Source organism: Pollicipes pollicipes, unplaced genomic scaffold (genome assembly GCF_011947565.3).
Source record: "Pollicipes pollicipes isolate AB1234 unplaced genomic scaffold, Ppol_2.1 Scaffold_5724;HRSCAF=6776_pilon_pilon_pilon, whole genome shotgun sequence".
Taxonomy (NCBI): domain Eukaryota; kingdom Metazoa; phylum Arthropoda; class Thecostraca; order Pollicipedomorpha; family Pollicipedidae; genus Pollicipes; species Pollicipes pollicipes.
The window spans coordinates 39,893,809-39,916,857 of NW_023596746.1; the positions used below are offsets into that span (position 1 = coordinate 39,893,809).

The 23,049-nt window shown below is 49.9% G+C and overlaps 1 protein-coding gene across 2 annotated transcripts in view; it reads left to right on the forward strand.

The window, feature by feature from the left end:
• The first annotated feature begins 1,998 nt into the window (after positions 1-1,998).
• LOC119102242 (BLOC-1-related complex subunit 8 homolog) overlaps positions 1,999-23,049 on the forward strand; it is a 33,718-nt gene continuing 12,667 nt past the window's right edge. The window contains exon 1 of one of the 2 annotated variants that reach the window (XM_037225609.1): positions 1,999-2,058. The gene's annotated coding sequence lies outside the window, so the exon portion shown is untranslated. Of the gene's footprint in view, positions 2,059-21,972; positions 22,073-23,049 lie in introns of those variants that run through there. The other variant, XM_037225608.1, reaches the window with a different exon arrangement.

The window sequence follows — 23,049 nt, forward strand, 5'->3', positions numbered from 1 at the left end:
GTTCCGTTAGACGTCGCTCCAGTGGCGTCCAACACCGCTTATCCAGGAAGGGTGGCTCCAGCACGTGCACCCGCTGCAGTGCCGGCATCGCCTGCGTCATCTCCGCCAGTGTGCTGTCGCCGCACCAGCTGACTGTGAGCTGTCGCAGCAGCGGCAGCGGCGCAACGTCCTCCAAGAGCACCGGGTCGAGGCTAAGTCGCTCGAGACGCGGGCAGGCGGCAGCCAGCCGCGACAGCCGCATTGACCCGAAGCTCTGCTTGTACTCGGTGAGCCGCGGCAGCGGGCGCGTCAGCACAGCCGGCTCGGCCGGCGCCGGCCCGCTCAGCCGTACGTGCAGCCGCTCAAGCCGCGCGAACCAGGGTGGTGCGGCGGCGGTGCCGTCCGGCTCGCCGCCAGTGAGCGCGGTGCACTCCACGGCCAGCATCTCCAGCGCAGGGAAGGTGCGGTTGACGAGCGCCACGTCCACGTGGGCGGCCCGCACGTCCAGCCGGCGCAGCCGACTGCTGGGCAGCGCGGCGAGTCGGCGGCGCAGCACGGCGCGGATCGCCTCGCGGAGACTGCGGCGCCGACCCGGCGGACGCTCCGGCGCCGCCAGCGCGCAGTTCTGCAGCAGCAGCGTCTGCAGGCTGTCAGCGCACGCGTGCACGGCCGCCGTAGCCGTGGGGCATAGCCGCTCGAGCTGCGCCACCTGCAGTCGCGGCAGTCGCGAGCCGCTGCGGAGGCGGCAGGCGCAGCGCTCCTCGCTGTCCCCGCGCGCCGTCGCACGTCAGCTGCAGCTGGCGCAGCTCGGGGAACAGCTGAGACAACGCGTGCACGTCCAGGCAGCCGGAGCGGCTGGTGAGGCCTAGCTGGCGGAGCGAGCGAAAGGCGCGGCCGTCGGCGCGCAGGTCCCGTGCGCTGTCCACCTGCACGCACAGCTGCTCCAGCTGCGGACACTGGCCCAGCAGCTGGCCAAGCGTGGCGCGGTGGAGCCGGTGCTGGCTGCGGTCGACGTACGAGCGCAGGGCGCGACTGCCGAGCGCCAGGCGTACTATCTCGTGGTGGCCGTCACAGCTGACGCCGGCGTCGCAACCGCAAACGACCTCGCATACCAGGTGCTGCAGACGGGGCGCGCGCAGCTGAAGGGCCACGGCGCGCGCCCGCGCACCAGCCGCCTTGCCCGTGAAGCTGGCTTGCGTCTGGCGAGGCGAGGTGAGCGCGTACAGCAGCGGCAGCTCGGTCAGCGTCGGCCGGCGCCGCAGCAGCCATGTCATCAGCTGGTCGGCAAGCGGCGGCGGCAGCTGGTCGAACGGGCCGGCCGGTCGCTGCTGGCGCAACTGCTGCTCGGAGAGACTGGCCAGCGGCGCGACGAACGCCGCCACGTGCCGGTCGACCGAGGCCTGGCAGAGCGCCTGCAGGCTGGCCGGTCGGCCCGCCGCCTCTGGGGGATATCCCGGGCTGACGCCGGGCTGGTGCTGCGAGCGCCAGCTGGCCGGGACGAGCGGCGGGTTCGCTGACGGCGCATCCAGCGGCGTCATGACGGCGGCGGACTCACCGGGCTCCTCAGCTGTTCTTCCTCCGCTGACTGGGCTGCGACACGTCCCTGGATCGCAGCACCGGCGCCTGGTCACGACCTTCCTAGCCGCAGCTACACGGGTCCGGGCGGCTCGAACGCTCCGCCACGGGCGGCGCTCGGCCTCTGCTGCCAACTGCGCGGTTGGCCGCGTATTTGAGCCGGTCGTCGGCGGCAGGGGCGGTGCCGTCCCGTGCCGCCGACGGAGCCGCTCCGCCCGTACGGAGCCGCTCCCCCCGTACGGGCGGAGCGGCCCTGCATACCAGTTATCATACCAGTTATGCGATTAGCCCCTGATTGCAATCGATCGCAACGCCCAGGCCAAAGGCCTCCAACGTATAATAATTTGATTCACGAACTTCTATTCGGTAGCACCAACTGGGCCTGGCGCCGCCCCTGACGGCAGGCGGGGCAACTGCGCGTCCCACTGCCTAGCAGCAATGTAGCGCCGCGAAGTGGAATAAAGGCGGTGTTGTGATATCGACATTCTCTGGTGGCTTAAACACGTGAGCTTGCAGCTGGCATGCTAGCCGCCTGCACCGATTGCAGAATGTGACTTGCCGTCTTAAGGCGCAGCGTGGTCTGCTATACGGTTCGCGCTCGTAACATAGCAAAATCTAAGCGGGCTAAAAGGCGCCAATGTGGTTTGCGCATTACTCAATTTTGGCATGGTTAACTGTGATCAAGCGCAAAAGATGGCATAGGCTGCATTGCATTATTTCGTGAAATTTTTTTGTGAATCTCATGCCAGTTATGCGATTGACCCCTGATTGCAATCGATAGCAACGCCCAAACCAAAGGCTCCAACACATAGTGATTTGATTCACGAACTTCTATCTGATAGCACCGATTGCCGAGTAAGGTAGGGCATCAACGCGCATTTTCGCACGTGTTCAAACCCAAAATTCATGCTGAGCGCACGTTTTGGCCGTTTCTCGTGGGGTTTTCGCACATCAATTCGTGATCTTATCGTGTTTACTTGCAACCACATGCTTGGTCATGGCGTTTTTGAAAGTATTCCATTCATTAGCTTTATTCCATTCTATAGCCTTATTTCCGCACTAACTAGTGGGGTTGTCCAACTTCTTGTATTACGAAGCACAAAACGTGATTCGTATTTGAAACTTGCACTGAATGTAAAGCATCGGAGCGGAGCCAATAAAAGCTCATTGGTCACAGAAACCGTGTGCACGCACGCCAGGCACGAATAACTTTGCAATTTGATTTGTCCTGACCTTGAACGCCGCATGGCCAATGGAGTAGCGCGCTTCGATTGACGTTTTTAGCTGCATTGCTAGGTGGCCTTGAAATAATCTGCACGAAGTAGGCTGCATATCTTCGCGGGCGTCTAGCTCAGAAACTAGGCAGTTCTAAGGGCAGGGCTGTGGACTACACTGAATGATTTTTGAAATGGCCATCTCAAAACCCAATTGAAGTGTGGAACATCCGCTTTAAGCTACCGCCGCAAAGTTCTGTCGTCGACCAGGCCAATTTTACGATGGGTTCAGAGCTTACCAAACAAGCACCGCTTAACGTGGGGGCTCATCCCTGAAATGCATCTGATTACAAGGTTTGAGGTTCGGACTAAGACTCTATAAACACATGGCCACCCGCTATCATACTGCGTTACAATTCCGTGGATCCATGGCTGCTAATAAATCAGTCCTTACAAGATTGCCACTTCCTAAAATCGATTGGGCTGGTTCGGGGGTTGAGCCAATAAAGTCGGTCACAGAATGCGATCAATGCGGTAGGAACAGGACAGCTGCGTCACCGTTGTGGGCGATAGTTGCACAGGACCAAGGGCGGTGCCACGGGTTTTTAATCGGGGGAATAGGATTTTGAAGAGGCTTCTTGGACAAAATGAGGCATCCTTACAGGGAGCCTCCTGAGCAGTGTCATATTCAAGGGGTAAGGGTACCAAGGAAATGCACTTCCTTATCCATACTGTCTCATGCATCGTATCAACGCATATAGACGTCGAAAATAGACGAAGGTAGAATGGGGACCTGTTAATTTTCCAGCAAAGGGTGTCAGTTACCAAAAACAAGGTTCCCTGATGCTATAAGGTTTTCCTGATTCAGCACAGGACGCTTCCAATCCACGAAAGGTCCAAGTCAAGCCAGGGGGCCGTGTTATCGCAAAACAGGGCATACTGATTCGGAACGATAGTCATATCATGAATGGAGGAGGACTCCTGTTCCAAGATTGAAACCTGAACAAATAGGGTGCCTCCTTATCCAGAAAAGACCGTCCTTGTTTATAACATGGGCCACCTGAGCCAGCAAAATGTTTTTATTAACACATCATTAGACATTCTGATCTAGAGCATGGACTACTTTATTCATAAATGGAGCCTCATGATCCAGAAAATGGGCCTTTTGATGTGGAAAAGGGTCTTCTGAGCCCGATTTCCAACTCGAGCTCTGTTATGGGGCCTTCTTGGTCTCAATTTTCGTGATCTGTGGGCAGTTACAATGCTTTAGGCTTGGGAAAAATGGGCCTCCCAGCAATTTGCTGGGCTCAAAAATATACTCTTGCCCTCCACTGCCGGCCGGCTGGGGGGGGGGGGGGGGTTACTGCTTCCTCTGCCCCCCTCCCCTCTCCCCTTCCCGTCCCTGCTGCGCCGTCCCCGTACACAACAGTTTTCACGCTTTGTTTCAGAAGGTGATGGGTCTGCGTGCTAACCATTGTCGGACGAAAGTGATATGAATTATGACTAGCTCCATCATCAACGGTGAAAAGTGCCTTGAAAAGTGCCGACGAAATTTGAAGCCGTCTAAATGGTCACCTGGAGCCAAATTTTTCTGAAACCGTTACAGTATAACTCTGAATGCGATAGAGCATGTCATCGTACCTTGCACAACACTGATTAAGAGCCAATTGACGGCCGTTATGTCTAGAATCGTACTTATGAACGCCACATATAAATGACACGACCATCACATTTTCTCGGCCTTGATCGCCGCATAGCTCATGGGATAGCAGGATTTGAACGGTGTTATTATGACGTCATAAATGCCGAGGGGCCTTTAAATAATTTCCCTGAAAAACTCTCCCCCTTTCCGTAGGCGTGTAGCTCAGAAACTAGAGGGATTTGGGTCTTAAGAACACCAGGGATGTGAACTGCACCAAAAGGTCTTTAGGGCGGCTACTTCAGTTCAAAACCCCATGAAAATTTGGAGCACTCCCTTTAGGCTTTAAGTATGATTTCTGGCCATCAGGCACCGAATGATGGAGTAAACTTTTTAGATAACGGCATACTTAAGCGGGATAACCAAACCAGCCTAGAGGCGTGTAGTTTTCTATTCAGATGGGTATGGTGCCTCCTAACGAGGCATATACTTTTCAAGTTTCATTCATCGTTATTTCTAGGCTTCAGCTCCTAGAATTAATTTTGAGAAACTGCACCCCTGCTCTCAACTCTGAAGAAAAGGTGCGTAAAATCTGAGCCGAAACTGACTTAAGTGCATTTCGGAGGTAGGGTCAGATATTTTTTCTCGTTGTGGTCCACCCTCCCGGGCCTCACGTATTTTTAAAACTGCATCTCTGTGGCCTTACAGTAACCAATAACATGGTTTTACAAGCACCTGAAAGCAATATCACTTCCGGTTTCGTGAGGTCAGCGTACAATCAGCTGGAAGCGTTGGCGACTTTCACTACCTTTGCCTAATTATTACCGCTGCGGGCCTCCCACTTCCGAACATGATTTCATCAATTGGTGCATTGGTGTAGGTGTACAGACCATATCATAACCGATACAACTATCAAACTTTTGTCTTTTTTCGTGATAGTGCGTATGCCTCGTAATGTTATTTTGAGGTATTGTACTTTTATGTATTCAATCGGAAACATGGCCTGACAGCACTCCAAAAACTTAGGGACCGGCCCAGTCTAAGCCAAGACTGTGTCAAAGGCAAGGTTTTGGGCTAAGTTACCAAGATTCAGCTAGCATCCCGGCCAGCAATTTAAACATCTTAAAATTAGTTATTTAGCATCATCAGCCTCGCTTGAAATTGGCTCATGCCAATATTTGTGGTGTCGATACGTGTGAGCAACGTACGCAATTCATAGGTGTGAACATTGGTTGGGAACTCAATCCTTGCCCCTGATTGGCCGTTTTCATAACGCCAATTGATGAATAATGAGGAGGGGGAGGGCTGATGCGACCCCCTGCTTTGTCAAAAGAGGAGCGAAAGAGCTTTGTGAGAAAACAACGGATCGGCTCATCAAGATCTTGCTACTGATAATAAGAGTTATGTCACGAAGTAGGCATATAACCACAATAGGCCATGTCAAATGTTTATTTTCACGAAAAGTCTGATTATCCTAGGTTTTCATGTGAGTTTCTGCGAAATGGTATCACATTGCAGCATCCAAAGTACACTTATGTGTCCTTTGTTTGGTTATGAATTCACCAATGTATTGTTTCATGTTTTGAGCGTACATTGGGTTCAGTAAATGTGTAGTATCGCCAGGCAACAGAAGATCTGTGCTCGGTTGCCGCCGCAATGCAAGTGCTCGACATGCGGCAAAGATAATCCCAGAAGTCGCATCGAACTCCGCCTCCTATTAGGGTCAGGCCTAGCTAGCTTGAGAGCAGGTGGAGAGAAAAGCATGCGTAGGCCACAGCCATACATCTGCCTGGATGGTCACGTCCCTTTCCATCGCTGTCTACGCTGCCCAGGGGCAGATGCCGACACTTAAATGCATCCAGCCAATTGCGTTAAATTGTCAGCTGCGGTTCTGGGGTTGTTTCTCAGCATAGTTTTCGTTTCAGAGTGGTTATTTCCTGGGATATGAGATAAAATCCATCCGTTTAAAAGCAGTGGCGACCGACCAGTTCACCCGTCCAACGACCTTACCAGAGCCGCGGGCGTGGACAAGGGCCAATCGATGGGGCCGGAATCATCTCCCAACTCAAGTTTGGTAATGTGGCAAGCCAGGAGGAGCTAGACTGCTGGCGTATTTTGTCGTTTTATTGGCAGTTTGCACAGATTCGGAACATCTCTGTTTTCATGTCTTTCAGTTTCAAGCATTAATTTGTTATTCAACATGTTCTCTCATGGCAATGAGCGTTACATTAGAGCGTTCTATTCATCGTAATGTTTGAATTGATATGCATTTGATAACGATGTTCGACTAGAGCTTTCTCGTCTCTTGAAGGTTTTTATCGATGGCATGAAACCCACCATGCCTAAGAGCCGGAATCTGGATGCTGTTCTTGTTTCTACCAAGAACCATGCTGAGGCGAAAACCTCCCCCTAGCTTTAACTAGGAATCCTCGATCGCAACAGTCAGCAAGTCCACCAGGGTGACTCGAATGTAGACACAGATGACGTAGGTGGCGGTGATTTGGGCTGTATGCTCGGTGCACACGTGTGAAGTGCCGTGTGAAGTGCTACCCAGCGACGCGACGGAGACCGTGCGATGTGACGCCGTCGGAGAATGCGGAGGCATGGGTACAGGTACCGGCCGTACCAAGGTCGGTTAGCAGAGAGAGGTCCTTAGTGCTATTTAGTCTACAGGCATTTCGCGTACGAACTGAACTCACTTGTCGAGCATTGGTCGGTCAAGCCAGCAGTCTGAAAACCGCTATGTCTGCAGCTGAGAATTTGGAATCCAGATTCAAAGCTCAGAGTCGGAAAGTTCTAGGAGCCCCTTCAGCTCGCTCCAAATCGAGGCCAAATGGGGAGCATGCGTGCTTTGTTTCTCCTTTGGTGTGGACACTGACCTACTGCTCCTTCCTTTCTGGAATCCTCCCCTGCCTGATGCCTAGAGCGCAAAATGGTTGTTGAAATCGGTTCTGCCCGTTCAAAAGTCATGTTAAAGATAGATATACACGACGTTGTGTCATCAGCAGTTGACTCTTTCCTCTGTAGTGCTCAGGCGTTTGCTTCAGCTTGGATCCTGTGAAATACGAATACTGCGTACCGGTTCTCGTATCCTAAGCAACTCTAGCGACGGGTGCGACTTACGGCTGAGCAGCTGTCACCTCTCGCGAGGTAAGCGCACCGGGGGACTGGTGGGCCTTCCTCTGACGTGGTTGTCCCTCTTCTGGGTGACTTGCTGGCTACGCCACACACCTGGAGACTGTCATTATGTGCTTAGGTCGTGTCCAAAGGTATACCAATGACACCAACAGCTGGTGTTCGGCGCCAAAATGGCTCGAAGTCCTTCGCAAACGACTTTACCATAGCTAACTGACTTATATCATTTCGGACTAAAAGTTTTACAATGCGTGCGCGATAGATAGATCACCAGCTATGCAAAATTGAAAAGCGCTGCCACCTATAATTTATCGATAGTCTAAGCGTCTCCTCTCCCCGACCGGAGTCGGCCTATACACCGTCCCATGTCAGCCAGCGTCCTGCATACACATGAGGAACCGTGAGCTTCCCGGCGTCCCCTCAACTCCGGCTGATCGGGCCACGAGACCACATCACGGTAACACTCCGTCACCGCTCGCGCCCTGGGAGAGAACTCAACTCCGGCTGATCGGGCCACGAGACCACATCACGGTAACACTCCGTCACCGCTCGCGCCCTGGGAGAGAACTCAACTCCGGCTGATCGGGCCACGAGACCACATCACGGTAACACTCCGTCACCGCTCGCGCCCTGGGAGAGAACTCAACTCCGGCTGATCGGGCCACGAGACCACATCACGGTAACACTCCGTCACCGCTCGCGCCCTGGGAGAGAACTCAACTCCGGCTGATCGGGCCACGAGACCACATCACGGTAACACTCCGTCACCGCTCGCGCCCTGGGAGAGAATCGGCATTGGAAGGACGCCGACTGGAAGGCGTATACGGCCTAGTGATGGCGTATAGTTAGTGTCATGGCAGAGACTCACTTGTGACGCTTTCTGCTCCGCAGAGGAATGATAATGGGCTCGCAATGCGTTGTCTCAGATTACCCAACGCTCAAGTAGCCCCGAGATGATACTGCACGGAAAAAGCAAAGCGCCTCAACAGCGAAAGCGGCTCGTATCTGGACCCCGGGCTCCAAGTGTTTGGCGCAGGACATTTCGGGTCATCGGATGGCATCATTGGCTTTTCAGAAACGTGGTGTTTGTTTGAGAAATGCCTGGTGCGTCCGGATGGCCTATTTCGAGCGTCTCTCAGGACGGTTCTCCGTGGGCGGGCCTCGTTTATTGCACTTGTCGCGTTCTGGCACGAACGCCAGCTCGATTCTATCTGAGGCGTTTGTCAGAAACGTTAAATAGCTTGCGACCTTTGCGGAATTTGGAATTGCACGTATTATCCGCGAAAACAAAATAAATTCGCCTCCGAGCTGAGTTCAGCCTTCGTATCTAGACTCGAGGTTCGCTCAGAAGCACCAGGGATTTTCACGAAACAAATCCGCAATATTAGAACGAACACCGTGTTACAGCGTGCGGTTTATATCGAGGAATGCGAGGACGCAGCCCGCAGCGTGCGGAGCGTGTGTTGTCACGGTACAGGCCACATGGGTGTATGCGATACTGCGAGGGCCTGCGGTGAAGTGAACTCGCTGTGGGAGAGTGAGACGCTCAGTTGGACAGTGGGACTAAACAAACCAGCACCGAGTCCAGAAAATCACAACTGGGACGGTTGTTAAGCTGCAGGTTTCATCCTGTTCGTAGTCGTGGCTCACTTGTACACTGCGCAACGGCCCCGAGGGATTCGTTATGTGTTTCTTTTCGGGTCTGTCTTTCACCTGGTGAACGACTTTGGAGCAGCCATCTCAAATGTAGTGAATAGCCATGCAACCTCCATATTGGCTTAGTCTGCAGGCTGATTAATGTCCTCGGGACTTTTTCTGCTCAAAACATTTTAATTGATCTCTTTCGTGGCCTATTTTCTGCTTTCGCTTCTCAGGTATTCATTATCCAGCTAATCTATATGCCAACAGTATTTAATATTTGTATTCATGCAAGAGTTAGGCGCGATTAAGTTGTTCCTGGTTTCTTTTGTGTCATTGCCTGCGAAAGAACTGAAATATTTGGTTACTTTACATGCTTCTAATTTGGTGCATTCGGAAATTATTTTTGGTCCCTTGTTGTCAACAAGCCTGGAATCACCTTGGTCTGGTTCCAGGCTTAGCTTGCAGAAGGCATGCGAACACAAATTGCAATCTTTTTAGGACAGCTACTGTGCAGAGTATTTTCTCCCACCCAAAACTGATATGTGGTTCAATTGAGAATTCATATGATTAATTTTGTCATAAATGGCCGCTGTCCAAATAGACTGCAACACAGTGGTTTGGCACATGTTATAACGTTTGAATTAAGTCTTATGTGGATTCAAGCTCTGCATTCTACGTGCCAGCAATACACAAAAACGCCCAATGTTCTTGCATTCCCATATGCGCGTAAAATGCATGGCAGGGTTACTGTCGGCCGGAACGTAATCTGGGTTAGCCGTCTAGAATATTGGAAAACTCTCTGTGCGGTGTTCGGTATTACCAACAGCAAATTTTTCCAGGTAATTATCAGCATCGCGGAAAAATCTCTGATAACTTTCAGAGCGGGATGCCTTTTCCGGGACAGATTTTTCGCCACGGATAGCTCTTGCCGCTGTCTATGGCGGTTATCCACGGCGCATGCGAGAGGAAAGTGGGGAGTAAGTTCCGGTTCTGTCAAACGTAAATGAATTTCGATGGGGACTCTGCTAAATTACTCTGTTATTATCAATACAATTTGCTACCCGTCGGTTTTTGTGGTGGGGGATGGAATCCAGAGACCATCTAGAGCATATGTGGTTGTGCAACGTGCATGATAAAGAGCTCACGGTTGCGAACTTGATGCTTACGCCCGTTTCTTAGAGGAAGCTGAAACACCTGCATGACTTTCCTCAGTTGGATTAACAGCTCACATTTGTACGTGCCAATGGTTTTGACTCCCAGCTTAATTGTTGCATCAGATGTTTGCGTTATCGTTGGTGGTACACAATGACGTCAAAGATATCTTTAATCTTGCACGCGGTGCAATATTCAGTCAGGAAGCTGGCCTCCGACTTTCAGCCGGTGAGCTCACGCTGACCGGGACATGCTTTACCCCGCACTCACGTCTGTTATGCATGCAATGTTGTGAGGCTGACGTGTGATCGTGTCATTACGTCACGGGCTGACGTGTGATCGTGTCATTACGTCACGGGCAGACTGTGATCGTGTCATTACGTCACGGGCAGACTGTGATCGTGTCATTACGTCACGGGCAGACTGGGACCGTGTCATTACGTCACGGGCAGACTGGGATCGTGTCATTACGTCACGGGCAGACTGGGATCGTGTCATTACGTCACGGGCAGACAGGGATCGTGTCATTACGTCACGGGCAGACTGGGATGGGACAGATCAGGGTCGCCAGCTTTGGGGGTAATGGAAACCGCCCGCTCAACGGCCCGAATTTGAAACCCCACTCCGCCCTAGGGATGGGCTTAACATTACAATTAATGCAAAGAACATGTGCATACAATAATAGTCCTTCCAATAGCCGTTTAGGTCGGCAGACAGAAGATTTAATCGTAGGAACAAACTGGCCTGTTAGGCATGAACATATCTCCAAAAATAGCAGCACAGGAGAAACTAAGATAAGACAATCATCTGACAGCATTGCATGGTCCATCCAGACATGGCCATGTCTTAAATGGCCGCACCTTAAACTGCGCCTCAAATGTCACTCAAAACTCCCATGGCACGCCTTAAAAAGGCGCCTTGAATGCTACAGGGGACTTGTTATGTCTTTGTGTCGAGCTATATTGTCAAGACATAAAACTGGTGTAACGTGCCAACGAGCTATTAGGATCCTGGCCTCAGCAAATCCAGTGGTATTTACGCCAATACGCCCATACCAGAAACATATGACATAAGACTAACCAATATCATGGCATTTGTATAGTACTATCGATGGTATGAAACGAAACTTTGTTTTTGTTCAGCAATGTCCCGATGCTCTTCCATCTCAACGAACGTCTTCATCTCAGTATGTTTAATCAGAATCCCCATATTTTGACTGTTGTCGCTGTTACTGGAAATTCGCTGAGAGGCGGGCCCACGCTACATTTCGTCATCCACTCCTTGGTCTCTGCGCTGCCGCCTGTGACCACATCATGGTACGGTCTGAAAAATCCTGGTATTGTCGGCTAAATCGTCTTTGGATAGAATCCGCCTACCAGACCAGGCTGAGGGCGCACGTGGCCGGCAATCTCCAGAAACCTGCCAACTAGCTGTTGACTGACTGTTCTGGCGCACGGCAGGTAACAGCTTCCTGGGAGCTCGTCTAAAGCAAACATCAATGCCTGGGCGTCTTTATTGGCATGTATAAATTCACGTGTGTCAGTTTTCACGTGCTCAGCATGCGCCACACCAGAAACATATTGAATGGGACTGTCCAATAGCATGCCTACACTCGAAGCTACATTGTCGTCCATGCCAGATATATTTGGTATAAGGTAAGCCGTTCTCTTACTGGCGCAGGGCGACAATTGTAAATATGGATAGATTGCGTGCTATCGTGGCCCGTGATTACAAACATTTGATGTGAAACATCCTGGTCACATCCTCCGTATGAAAAACAAATAATCCTTCACGAACTTGATAATCTTTCAATACCTTCGTTGAGTCTCTCCGCATGAGAGCAGGTTTGGCTGTTTTGGCCCTGCCCAAATTCCTCGTTGGTTATTGACTACTGACCTATCATCGAACGCAGTGCGCCCCCCCCCCCCCCCCCATCTCGGAATGACACGGAAAATGTTGGTCATGTACGTTGCCGCGCATTTCGTCGAACCACTCGTTGGAAGAACCCGAGTTATGGAGTAAGCTGGAGCCACGACGCAAACATCAGCGCCTTCGGAGAGTTGCGGGCTGTATGGATGCACTAGATCCCCTTCTTCCGTGTAGGAACCTGTCTGCTGAATGAGTGCAGCTTGCTTCATTGTAAGGGGGCAAGGGAGCCATGCATTCTGACATCCAGTTAGACTTACTGAATATTGGCTAGATATGGCCACCTGCTAGTCGGATAGATCTGACCAGCTGTGGGATTCCACACGTTTTCCAGCGAAATATGACGTGCTGTGGAATCTAAGGGATCGACGATGTGCGGTGCCACGATGTTGCGCAGCCTCGTTCAAAAATGTTGGTCGGCATGAGTTTGAAGTCTGGCTGGTGACGTTGCATTACTTAGAGGTAGTGACACCAGACTAGTTCGAGTCAGCGTTCCACCCTGGAAGTGCACTCCAGCGGAGACGAGAGGAGAAGTGTCGCCTGAAAGAGGTCTGGTCAAGAACACCTAGTCGCTCGGAACCCCCAGGGATGGCAGGGCAGTGTTTTATCTTCTCTCAGCACAATTCAGGATCCCACAGTCCGTCGCCACGCCTAGAGCCAGAGCGGACGTAGACACTCGTAGACTGTGCTTCAGTATAGTTCACGCTTACAATCGGCTGCGAACTCATTCTCACCAAATGAGACTGAAATGTTTAAAACCCGGACGGACAGAACGACTCAGGAACGGACTGGCGCGACGCGGTATAGATTCCTAACATCCTTTGAGAACTTTTGTAATGGCGCGGATCTGTGCAGCGGCTTTGACTTTGATCATTATGCGCGAACGTTCGTCGCCGTGCACTGTCTGGCGTTTTATCTTGATGTTGACCGACTTGTGAAGGCCAATCCATTAAAGATTAGTGGTTGCAACTCAGTGCCACCTGCCAAGTGTGAAATGTCCTTCCGTGATGGACTATCTAAATATCTCCGTAAATGGAGAAGGTCAGCAGGAACCGTACTAAAGTAGAAGCTGAGGCCGACCGGCCGGTATTATCATCAAAACTGCATGCAGTTTGTATGGAACACCACATGCCCGTATGACACTGGATGTGTAGCTTACATTGCTATACGTCCCTACCGTATAATCTCACAACGCGTGAGCCCAGCACAGCCGACAGTTCATGAGCGCCAAGACTGTCGTCACTGTCTCGTGACGTGGCGATCACACACCCCAGCTCAAACCGAGCCCCGCGCCATAGAACAACGGAGGGCATTAGAGTAGGATGCGGTAACGGAGGGTGTTAGAGTAGGATGCGGTAATCGCATTCGGCTTCAGAACTCACTGGCCTTCTGTGGTGTGCTTTTGCGTCATAAAACGCATTTGTGCTATTTTTTTTCATTTCCTGGGTTTTCAGCATGCCATCGCTGCCTACAACCCGGATGGACGTAGTCGCGGAACGCCTCGTGACAACGTTCTTCCCATGCAATACTGTAGCTCTTGATCACGAGCAGCCAGGACCGGGGTCTGAACCTCAGATCTCACCAATGAGCGCCGCGATAGCGGTCCGTCACGTGACCGGGACTCGGCGCGGGAGGGACGCGCGTCATCAGAGCTCCCGGAAAATCCAGCCGCGCCCGTCTGCCGGAACCGACGCTTGTCGGAACCGACGATCACCGGTGGCGTGAGCCGGCCGCGCCATGTGGGAAACACGAGGTTGGCGGGCGCCTGGTCTGATAGCAGTTCCGTCCAAGTGCGCCGCTGCCGCCGCTGCCGCTGCTGGTGGTGCTGCCATACTTCGCCCGGCATGCGGACATACGTTCATGCCAACACGTGATGTAGGTGTCCGCACAGCAAGCTATGTCTGGCCGCGCGCACAATATTTTTGTGAGGAGTCTGACCTCCGGGACCAGAGACAGGAGCACTCCGGGGACCCCGTCCAGGCAACCCAGACAGCTATAGACCATCGTAATGACTCTTGCCTTTCGGGGGACTTGATGTTGCGTTGTGGTGTGCTATAGCGGGCGATGTGAAATCAGAGGACGTGGTGTACTATAGCGGGCAATGTAAAATCAGAGTACATTTGGTGTACTGTCATATCTAAAGTGCATCTAGTTACACGCATACACCCAATCGTCACGTAACGCACCTGTCACACCTGCTCCTGCTCCGGCTCCTGCTGCTATCCCAGTGCACACTTGCGAAACAGTGTGCATAAGCGAACTGGATTGGAGTTGCTGGAAAATTGTTGTAAACTGGGCACTAATATGGAAAGGCACTCAAGCCCCCTAAACACTTGTCATTGGACTGGCTTATTTGGTCGAAATGGATATCGATTTACGATTTTGGCTAGGGGATACGCGATTTTGGCCAGCGGTGATCTACATAATCACTAAGGAAACTAAAGGCGCGGTGAAATTGTATTCGTGACCAAAACCAATCCTACATTAATGACAGATGGATCAGGCACGGTGAGGTGGTGGTAAAGACTAAGGCTGATCATTCCCATTGGAAATATGGATGTTTCACCGAATATTACGATCCGGTGGATAGCAGCATCAGTATATTCGCAAAGTTTCCGACACTCGGTGAAATCACCGCACATGGCATCAAAAATCCTTCGGTACCAGCTTTGAGCCTAACTTACAGATTGCTTTGCACGACATCGTACCAGGGTGTACAACCGATGGCACTGGTCCTGAGTTTGAATCGAAGGCAGCTTATATTGCGTTTCAGGGTAGGGACAGCACTGGCTCATTGGAATTGCTGGCCGATCATGTTGAAAATAGCACTTCGTAGAAAAATTAATTCGTAAGTATTAAACAGCTCGAAGACTTCACGTCAGTTGCATCTATCTTATATGTTATAACTTTCCAGGGGTGGATAAAAGACGTGCACTCGGTGTCCCCATTTATCGAGGTGTATGACGTGCGAACAGGGCGAACATGGCGGATGTCCTGCTCGAAGTGGCGATGTTCGACATTGATCTGTCTCTGATACATCCTCCAGTGCACAACGCAGCTGACGGCGCGTGCTTGCGTGGTGCGCGGCTGCCGACCCATGACCCGAGCTGCGTACGTCGCTGACCTCGCCCCGACCGGACCGTCACGTGACTGATCGGCCGTCGGATCGGCGGTCGGCCGGGGAATACAGGTTCTGACCAGGACTCATGACGTGGGGTTGAAGGGCAGTGGCTGCCGGGGCAGTCGCGACCGGAGCAACGGCAACGTGTTTACGGCAATGGCACAACGGGCATCCCAGTGTCAGCAGACGATGGATGTCATATACCCAATTAAGTATTCGAAAAATTGGGTTAATCCAATCAATTTAGACACTGGGAAGAAAAGTTGAATGGACGCTTATGACTCTTCGAATGTTTAAAATACACCAAACGCTCAAGCTCTGGTAAAAAAGTCGCTACTTGTTATCATTCAAGTCCTGCCTAGGTACGTGTCCATAGCATGTTATGAATGTTACCAGATTAGTGCAAACCTTCGGCAAAGTGAGCATGAGCAGAGCTGACCAGCATTAGTGTGTTAGAGACCGTTCCACAGTTGAGGATATCGAGGCAAGCGTCAGATATGATGAAAAAAGCTCACTTTTGACCATTCGTATGCTTGCATAAGTTCTATATGGCAGTTCTAACACAATCTGATTGATTAGTAGATGTGTTCCTCACTACGCCATTTCTTGATTGTGGCATGTAACGTTTGTATGCCGTCGCTGCCAGAGTTGCCGTGTCATAGTTGCCGCTGTAGCGGCCAGCGAGTCCCACTCCACATGCAACAGGCAAACCACAAGTGTCTAACAAAGAATTAGTGTGTTGTATTAAATGAGATCATTTATAGATATTTATTCAGTGTATACCTTTAACGCTAGGCCTGACAACCAGCAAAGCGCATCGGTCAAAGGCGCTGGGAGCCGGCTTCCCCCATTACTGTATACATCGGTGCTGCGTGAAGCGAGATGAGCTTTAAAGATCACTTCACTCCAGGATCATTAATCTTGGATCACGTGCAGACACATATGCCGTGTTAGCTCTGTAAGTATTTTAAGCAAGGTCTGTAAGTACTGTAGGTCGTCGCCATTGGGGCTTTGCGACACACTCAACTGCTGGCGTCGCCTGCCTCTCACCCTGGCAGGAAAGGCGGGCAGTGTGGGGAATCGAACCCCGTACTTCCGGTTTCCCACAAGTGCAGCGGTTCACGCATACGCGTCAGCCACTGCAGTACAAGTACCCTTAAGTAGTGCAAGCAAGCTCTCTAAGTGTCGCATGTCTATAAACAGGAACTCTACAAGAGTGCAGGAATTTGCTTTGTCGCGTCTGCGCCAGCGATGCCACCTTATTTGACTTTGAAAAGGTCAATGTGACCAAAAACCTGCGAGATTGTTTTGATCTTTGAATTGCAACAAGCAGTAGAGATAATGTTAGGTGGTATATTTCCCCCCCCCCAAAAAAAAAATAATCGATCATGACTACGCTAGGTCAGTGACCACTTTTGACCTTAACGAAATTCAAATTACACATTTTGTTAACCTTCCTCTGATCACGAAATTATAAATAAGCGTCATCAAGTTAATCGTCTAGTTGTCAAACAAACCGGATATGACGGACCGGGTCATAGATCTATGGTTTCGTCTAGCACTCCCTTGTCGCGTTAAATCAAACGATTTCCAAGGAATTGCCTTTGCTGATAGCCAGGGCCCAATTTTGACCTGCCCTTTGCTCCTAAAAGGTCAGTTGTTTAATTGGCTACAGCTGTGACAAGTTAACCGTAGCCACGCCGCGCCGTTCGGAAGTTACTGTGGAAAAGCTGTCGGGGAACAAATTGTCCCCGAATCGAGCACATGCTTATGTGATTATGTCGTTTCCGCCGCGTGATCGGCGTATTCTTCGGATGCCGGCCGCCTCCCGCCGTTCCCTACTGGGCTTGCATGGAAACAATATTTTCCTTATCAGAGTGTTAACTATATGACTTCATGACTTCATAATACACACTTCATGGAAGCCCTAAAAATCTTTAAATACACTTCAACGCATTAATCTATCGTGCGAATGGCTTGTGTAAAACTAGCTATGAACCTTATTGGCTCTCATCTGAATCACCTGTCTTGGAATTTGTTGATACGTGTGTAAACCTTGCGAATAACGTCACCGTCGGTACACATGATACCAGCAGCCAGAAAAGAAAAGGAAAACAAACCCATCGCTCGAGGGCGGAACACAAAATAAGTATATGTTACGGCTATCCAAAATGACTTGCTCAATGCTGCCTCCCCAGACACAATTTGGCTTATTATGCATGCATTCATTACTGGAAGCTAACAAAGGCCTAAACTGGTAAGATCATCCTTCTCTTCTAAGACTTGATAATGTGGAAGCATAGTATCACCATACAGCCCCAATATTTCCGCGCAATTCTCGGCTCCTGGCAGCTTGCGTTCACCGCAAGTCACGTGCTAGCAATCACTTCTGATGTAGAACACCGTGCTCTAGCTTACTGCTGTTAAACATCAGCTGGGTTTAATCAAAGGTACATTTTCCATGAACAGCCTGTAATTTGTCATAACACGGCTCCCAAAAAAGATGTTCCTCGAGTGAGCTCTGGACGATGCAGACAGCTTCAACTTGTCAAAATATGTGAAAATGGCATTTAGGGAAGGCCACCAGGTCGGATAAACGCCTCTGATGCAATGTGCCGAAATTCATATTTAAGACAGAAAATGAAGCCTTTTAGATCGATTGGAGGCTCGCAGTTTGACTCTTTTCGTTATTCCGTTCTTCCATTTGTAGATAGATTCATCACATCAACGTTCTTACGAGTGCCGCTTTAGCCTAAATAAAGTAGAATTATGCCAATCCATGATCCTTAGCACATGTCAAGTAGCAAAATAAAGCGCCGAGGCCCTTTTAATTCTCCCCGTTTCTGGATAGAATTTGCGGAAAAACTATCAGAAATTGGCTTAACATGCCGGATCTAATAAACTCTCCTACCATGCGCAGGGTTTTTGCTATTTCAGCGTTTCGGAACGCAGTGAAAAGGGAAATCTGGGTGGGACCTAAATTTCTAGCTCCTATTGCTAGAGCAGTATAACCATTTTTGTATCAATGCATTATTGGCACATATTTCAGAGTCTGCAGACTACCTTACAATTCTCTTTCCAAGTTAAGTTGGGTGTAAAGCTTAGACAAGGATAGTCATCAATCCAAATAGGTTGTGTGTCATTTAGAATTTATGGTTGAACTGGTATTAGAATTTGTCTTGATTTGACTGGTCTAAAATTTATTTAACGAAAACGTAGTATTTAGCTGCCATTGTCATGCTCAGTTCACACCCTGGTACCACTTGTAAAATTCAATTGGTTAACTACGCTGGTTTCACTTGTATGAAACCGCTTACCCATGATTGTAGAAGTACGATGTGTTTTATATAACTGTTATATATCCCAGGTATCAGACATAGCGATAACCTCACTTCCAAGTTAAACGGCATACTTTGAAACTTAATTATCATCTTGAATGCATTACATATTGCTCTAGCTACTCACGGTGGAGTCTGATATGGCAGGAAACTGATTGGCCAGTATACTGTGGTTTTACGCGCAAAGGCAAGATTGCCAACAACACATCCTTGCAGAGCGTGAGAGTAGTAAGTCAAATCAGCTGTAGATGAATACCTTGCATGAAAACGGAATAAACTGTTCAAACATGAAAAGAAGAATATTTATTTCGACGGTCTTTTAACACGCGCCCGGGTGGCCGGCTGGATACCCTTCGCTGGGGTGGGGAGGTCAATTTGATCCCCCCTGAAATCTCAAGAACCATAAGAGCTAGAGACACCAAATTCACAGGGTATGCTGACCTGCACATGAAATCACTTGGATCAAAGTATGAGGTTCCTAGGTCATGACTTTCAGGTCAAATAAGGTCAAACAATGTCAAATTTCAGACTGGTCGCCAAAGTGCCCCCAAACCTAGATAACTGTTTCTATGAAAGAGGTCACATGCTCACTAAGGTCAATGGCATTGTTTGATCTTTTAAAGGTCATGGTGACCAAAATCATACAAGACTGCTCCGAGTTTTGCATTTGAATAAGCGACAAAGTGTACGCTAGACATTATGCTCCTAAAAACCAAAAGTTGACCTGGGTCATTTTAGGTCAAGGACCTGTTCTGACCTCTAAGAAGTCCATGGGAGATGTAGAGTGCGGTTCCTGCTATCAATAAATTCGAAATGAGTGCCAGAAACTATCCCATACAGTAAGCCCTAGAATAATAAAACGGGTTGGCATTGACCTTGGTTTGACCTTTATACCTGACCTGAGGGCAATGCAATTTGCTCATTAAATTGTTGTATTGTCTAAGAAAGCATTGCAGAGATGTATGGCTTCATCTAACGCTCCGTTGTTGCATCAGATTGAACGATTCCCTAGAAATTGACTTCGCTGAAACCATGGCCTGACTTTGACCTGCCATAAATCAGCGACCTTGAAAGGTACATCCAAATTTTTCCACTAAACGATCCGCTATTCGATTATCTACAGGTATGCAAAATTAGGCGCGGCTAGGCCGCACTGTTCGGAAACCATTCTGGAAAAACCTTTGGGCGGGTCAATTTAACCTCCCACCCGAGCGCGTGTTAACTTTCTCCTGATTTCGGTCTCCTTCGGGACGTTAGGGAGAGAATTTCGGTCACCGGGGCACATTTCATACACAAACGTTTTGGGTTCAGTGGCGAGCGTAGCGTCCTTAAAATGAGATAGATAAAAACACTTAGTATGTGGGCATCCATAAATAACGTTACACACTTTTTCGTCTATTCTCAACCCTTTTCAACCATGATCACATCCTTTCTGTGTGAGAAGTCAGCTTCCCAATGATTACGCTGTGAAGCAATAGTTAGGATTTCGGCATGATTGGTAACCGCGCCAGAGCGGGACACTATGGTACCAAAGGTCACCCTTGATTCCCTTCAATTACGCTCCATCAGCCAGGCTTAACGTGATGCATGGCCAGGAGCGTGCAGGGTTTGCAATCCCATCCGCGCCAGTCGTTGCCACTCTTGGACGGCTCACGGTGGCTGACACATCAAGACTGGTCATTGATTGACTTTCACGAATACTGCTCCAAACGTACCGTGATTTATGGACGCCTGCCCATCGAGCAAAGCGGTACAGTACAAATTGCATCGCCTGATCTTGTCTTTGATAATGTAACAATTGGACCCGATTCTGGCGGCGCAGACCAATGACGGACTTAAGATATGCAAAGCTACTGCAACAAAGTTCGTGTTTGATACAGTATTGAGATGCGTCACAAATTTCTGACGCTGTGAATGCATTTGTGCCGCGGTGACATTGGGGTGTCGTTTCTCAATGCCAAACAGGTAAGCGCGTCACAGCCAACCCTAGGTCATGTGGTATAGCCTCGTCTGTGACCTAGACGCTGGTGATGTCACAGGTAGCAGCTTTTGGTAGCTGCTTTGCTGCCCGGCTGCCATGCTGCAACCGTCGCCGACGCCAATTGGCGTCCCTTGTCGCCAATCAGAGTAGCATAACACCAATTGGTGGCAAGAGGCACTCGGCAGCACTGAAAACAATCATCAAAGCTCTTATGACATCCCAGCGTAGTTGAGTAGTGTAGAGATGGATGCCGTGAGCCACAGGGGTGGTGGGAGGTAAGGTTTCCCAGAAAAAATTGACTCGCAGTTTGCTTAATGCTTTTATGTTGACTGCTCTATGGCGACCAACTAATTGGTGATATGCAAGATCGGACGACACCAAACGTGACCGAAAGGGGCCGGGTGAGACAGAACGGGACCACACAGAACCTGAAGGAGTCGAACCGGACCGGATGGAACGTCCGGAACCGGACCGGATGGAAAGGCAAGACGAGAACAGGCGGGACCAGACGGGACCAGACGGGATTAGTTGGGACCATATAGGACGGGTTGAATCTCGAGATCTTATGGAGCCAAAGGAGACCACATTTGAGACTATGGTCCCTTATGATCCCATCTGGCCACGTCTGGTTCCATCCGGTCCTGTCCAGTATGGTCTGGTTCCGCCTTTTCCCGTCTGGCCTGGTCTGGTCCCACTGGGTTACGTCCTTCGCCGTGCAGTCCTTTCCAATGCCTCCTTGTCCCGTCCAGTCCCGTCCAGTCCCGTTCGGTTTTGTCCGATCCTTTCCCATCGCGTCACGTCCCGTTCAGCACCATCCAGTCACGTGCAACCTTGTCTGGTTCGGACCGGTCTCTTCCGATCCTGGCTGCTTCCGTCTCGACCCCTGGTCCTCACACTCCACCGGTCGCCGTTCAGTCCCGTTTGGCCCTGATCCGCTCCGTTCGGTTTATATCGGCCACGTCCGATGGCGTTCGAAATCGTCTGATCCTGTTCGATTATGTTCGATCATCTCCGGGCCTGTTTGGTTCCATCCGGTCTGTTCGGTCCGTCTGGTGCTGTTGGGTTCCGTCTCGTCTAGGGCTTAAATGGTCTCCTACGTTTCATCTGGTTCCACCTAGTCCCGTGCGCTCGTGTTCGGCTCTCGAATTCCGTATGATCCCGTCTCGCCCCTTACCGTACTGTTCGGTCTCGTGCGGTCTTGTGCCGTCCCGTACGGAGCAGTGGAAGCCTGGAGAACTTTTTGATTTTATGACGTTGCCTTGGAATCAGCTGAAAGTGTTTGTGGTCGTCCTCGCACAATCAAGCGACAGCCGCGTCGGGGGTGTGTGCGTCAGCTGTGCGGAATTGAGCTGCGTGCGTTGCTGGTGCGAGGTAAAACGCAAGTTTTTGTTATTACGTGGCTTGTTCAGCTAAAAGAACTATTCATAAGTATCTATAAAGGTCTGTTGTATCTGCTGATACCAACAATGGATGGGTATTGAGCTAGTTCAATTGATTCAGACGGTTGTTTGAAAGTGCTGGGCCTACGCTGGTGGTACGGACAGGCGTACCAACAACACTGCTGCTGCTTGTATCAGATGTTGTATGACGCTTAGGTATTCCTGGATGAATTATGTGTAACAATAATCCCACGTACCTGTGTATAGCCTATACGTTTGAGTTTGAAGTCATTGCTGACTAAAATTGGTGCCTTTCAGGTGTACTGTAACAATGAGTTGTTTTCTTGAGGATTATTTTACCACAGTTTCCTTGCAGTTGTGTCAAAAAATAATGATGTTCAAGAAATTCTTCACTGTATATGAAGACTGAAATTGCAATCACATGATCAATTGAGAATGTAATCACCATGTTTTCCTGGCCATGGCACTAAAACAGATCAATTTTGAATGAAATGTCTGCAGCACTCAGTGATGCATGCATGCTTGGGGATACCTATTCCTTTTCCCTCAGCATTACCAATGCATTATATAAAGACTTTCAAGAGCTCAATAGATGATGCAGCTAGTTTTTGAAAAGTGAAATAATCTCAGTCTACTGCCCCTTATCATACTTTTAAGGTGTGATTTGGGTGAATTTGTTTGCTTACTACCTTGCTGAGTATTTTTATTCGTAGTCAGTCATACCTTTGGGATAGAAGCACCCACAGATCCAATTTTGCATGGATGGGAAAAGTTTTTGACAGAATAACTTAAAAAGTATTACAAGGGAGCATGGGGTTGCACTGTAACTGCGTGCTTAGGTGTGGTTTCACATGTGAAAATCTAACTAGAAATCAAAACTGTGGAGCTATGTATGTTTTCCTTTCAAGACAGTGGTGTACTTCTTGTTTGGCATCATTAGCTCAGGTA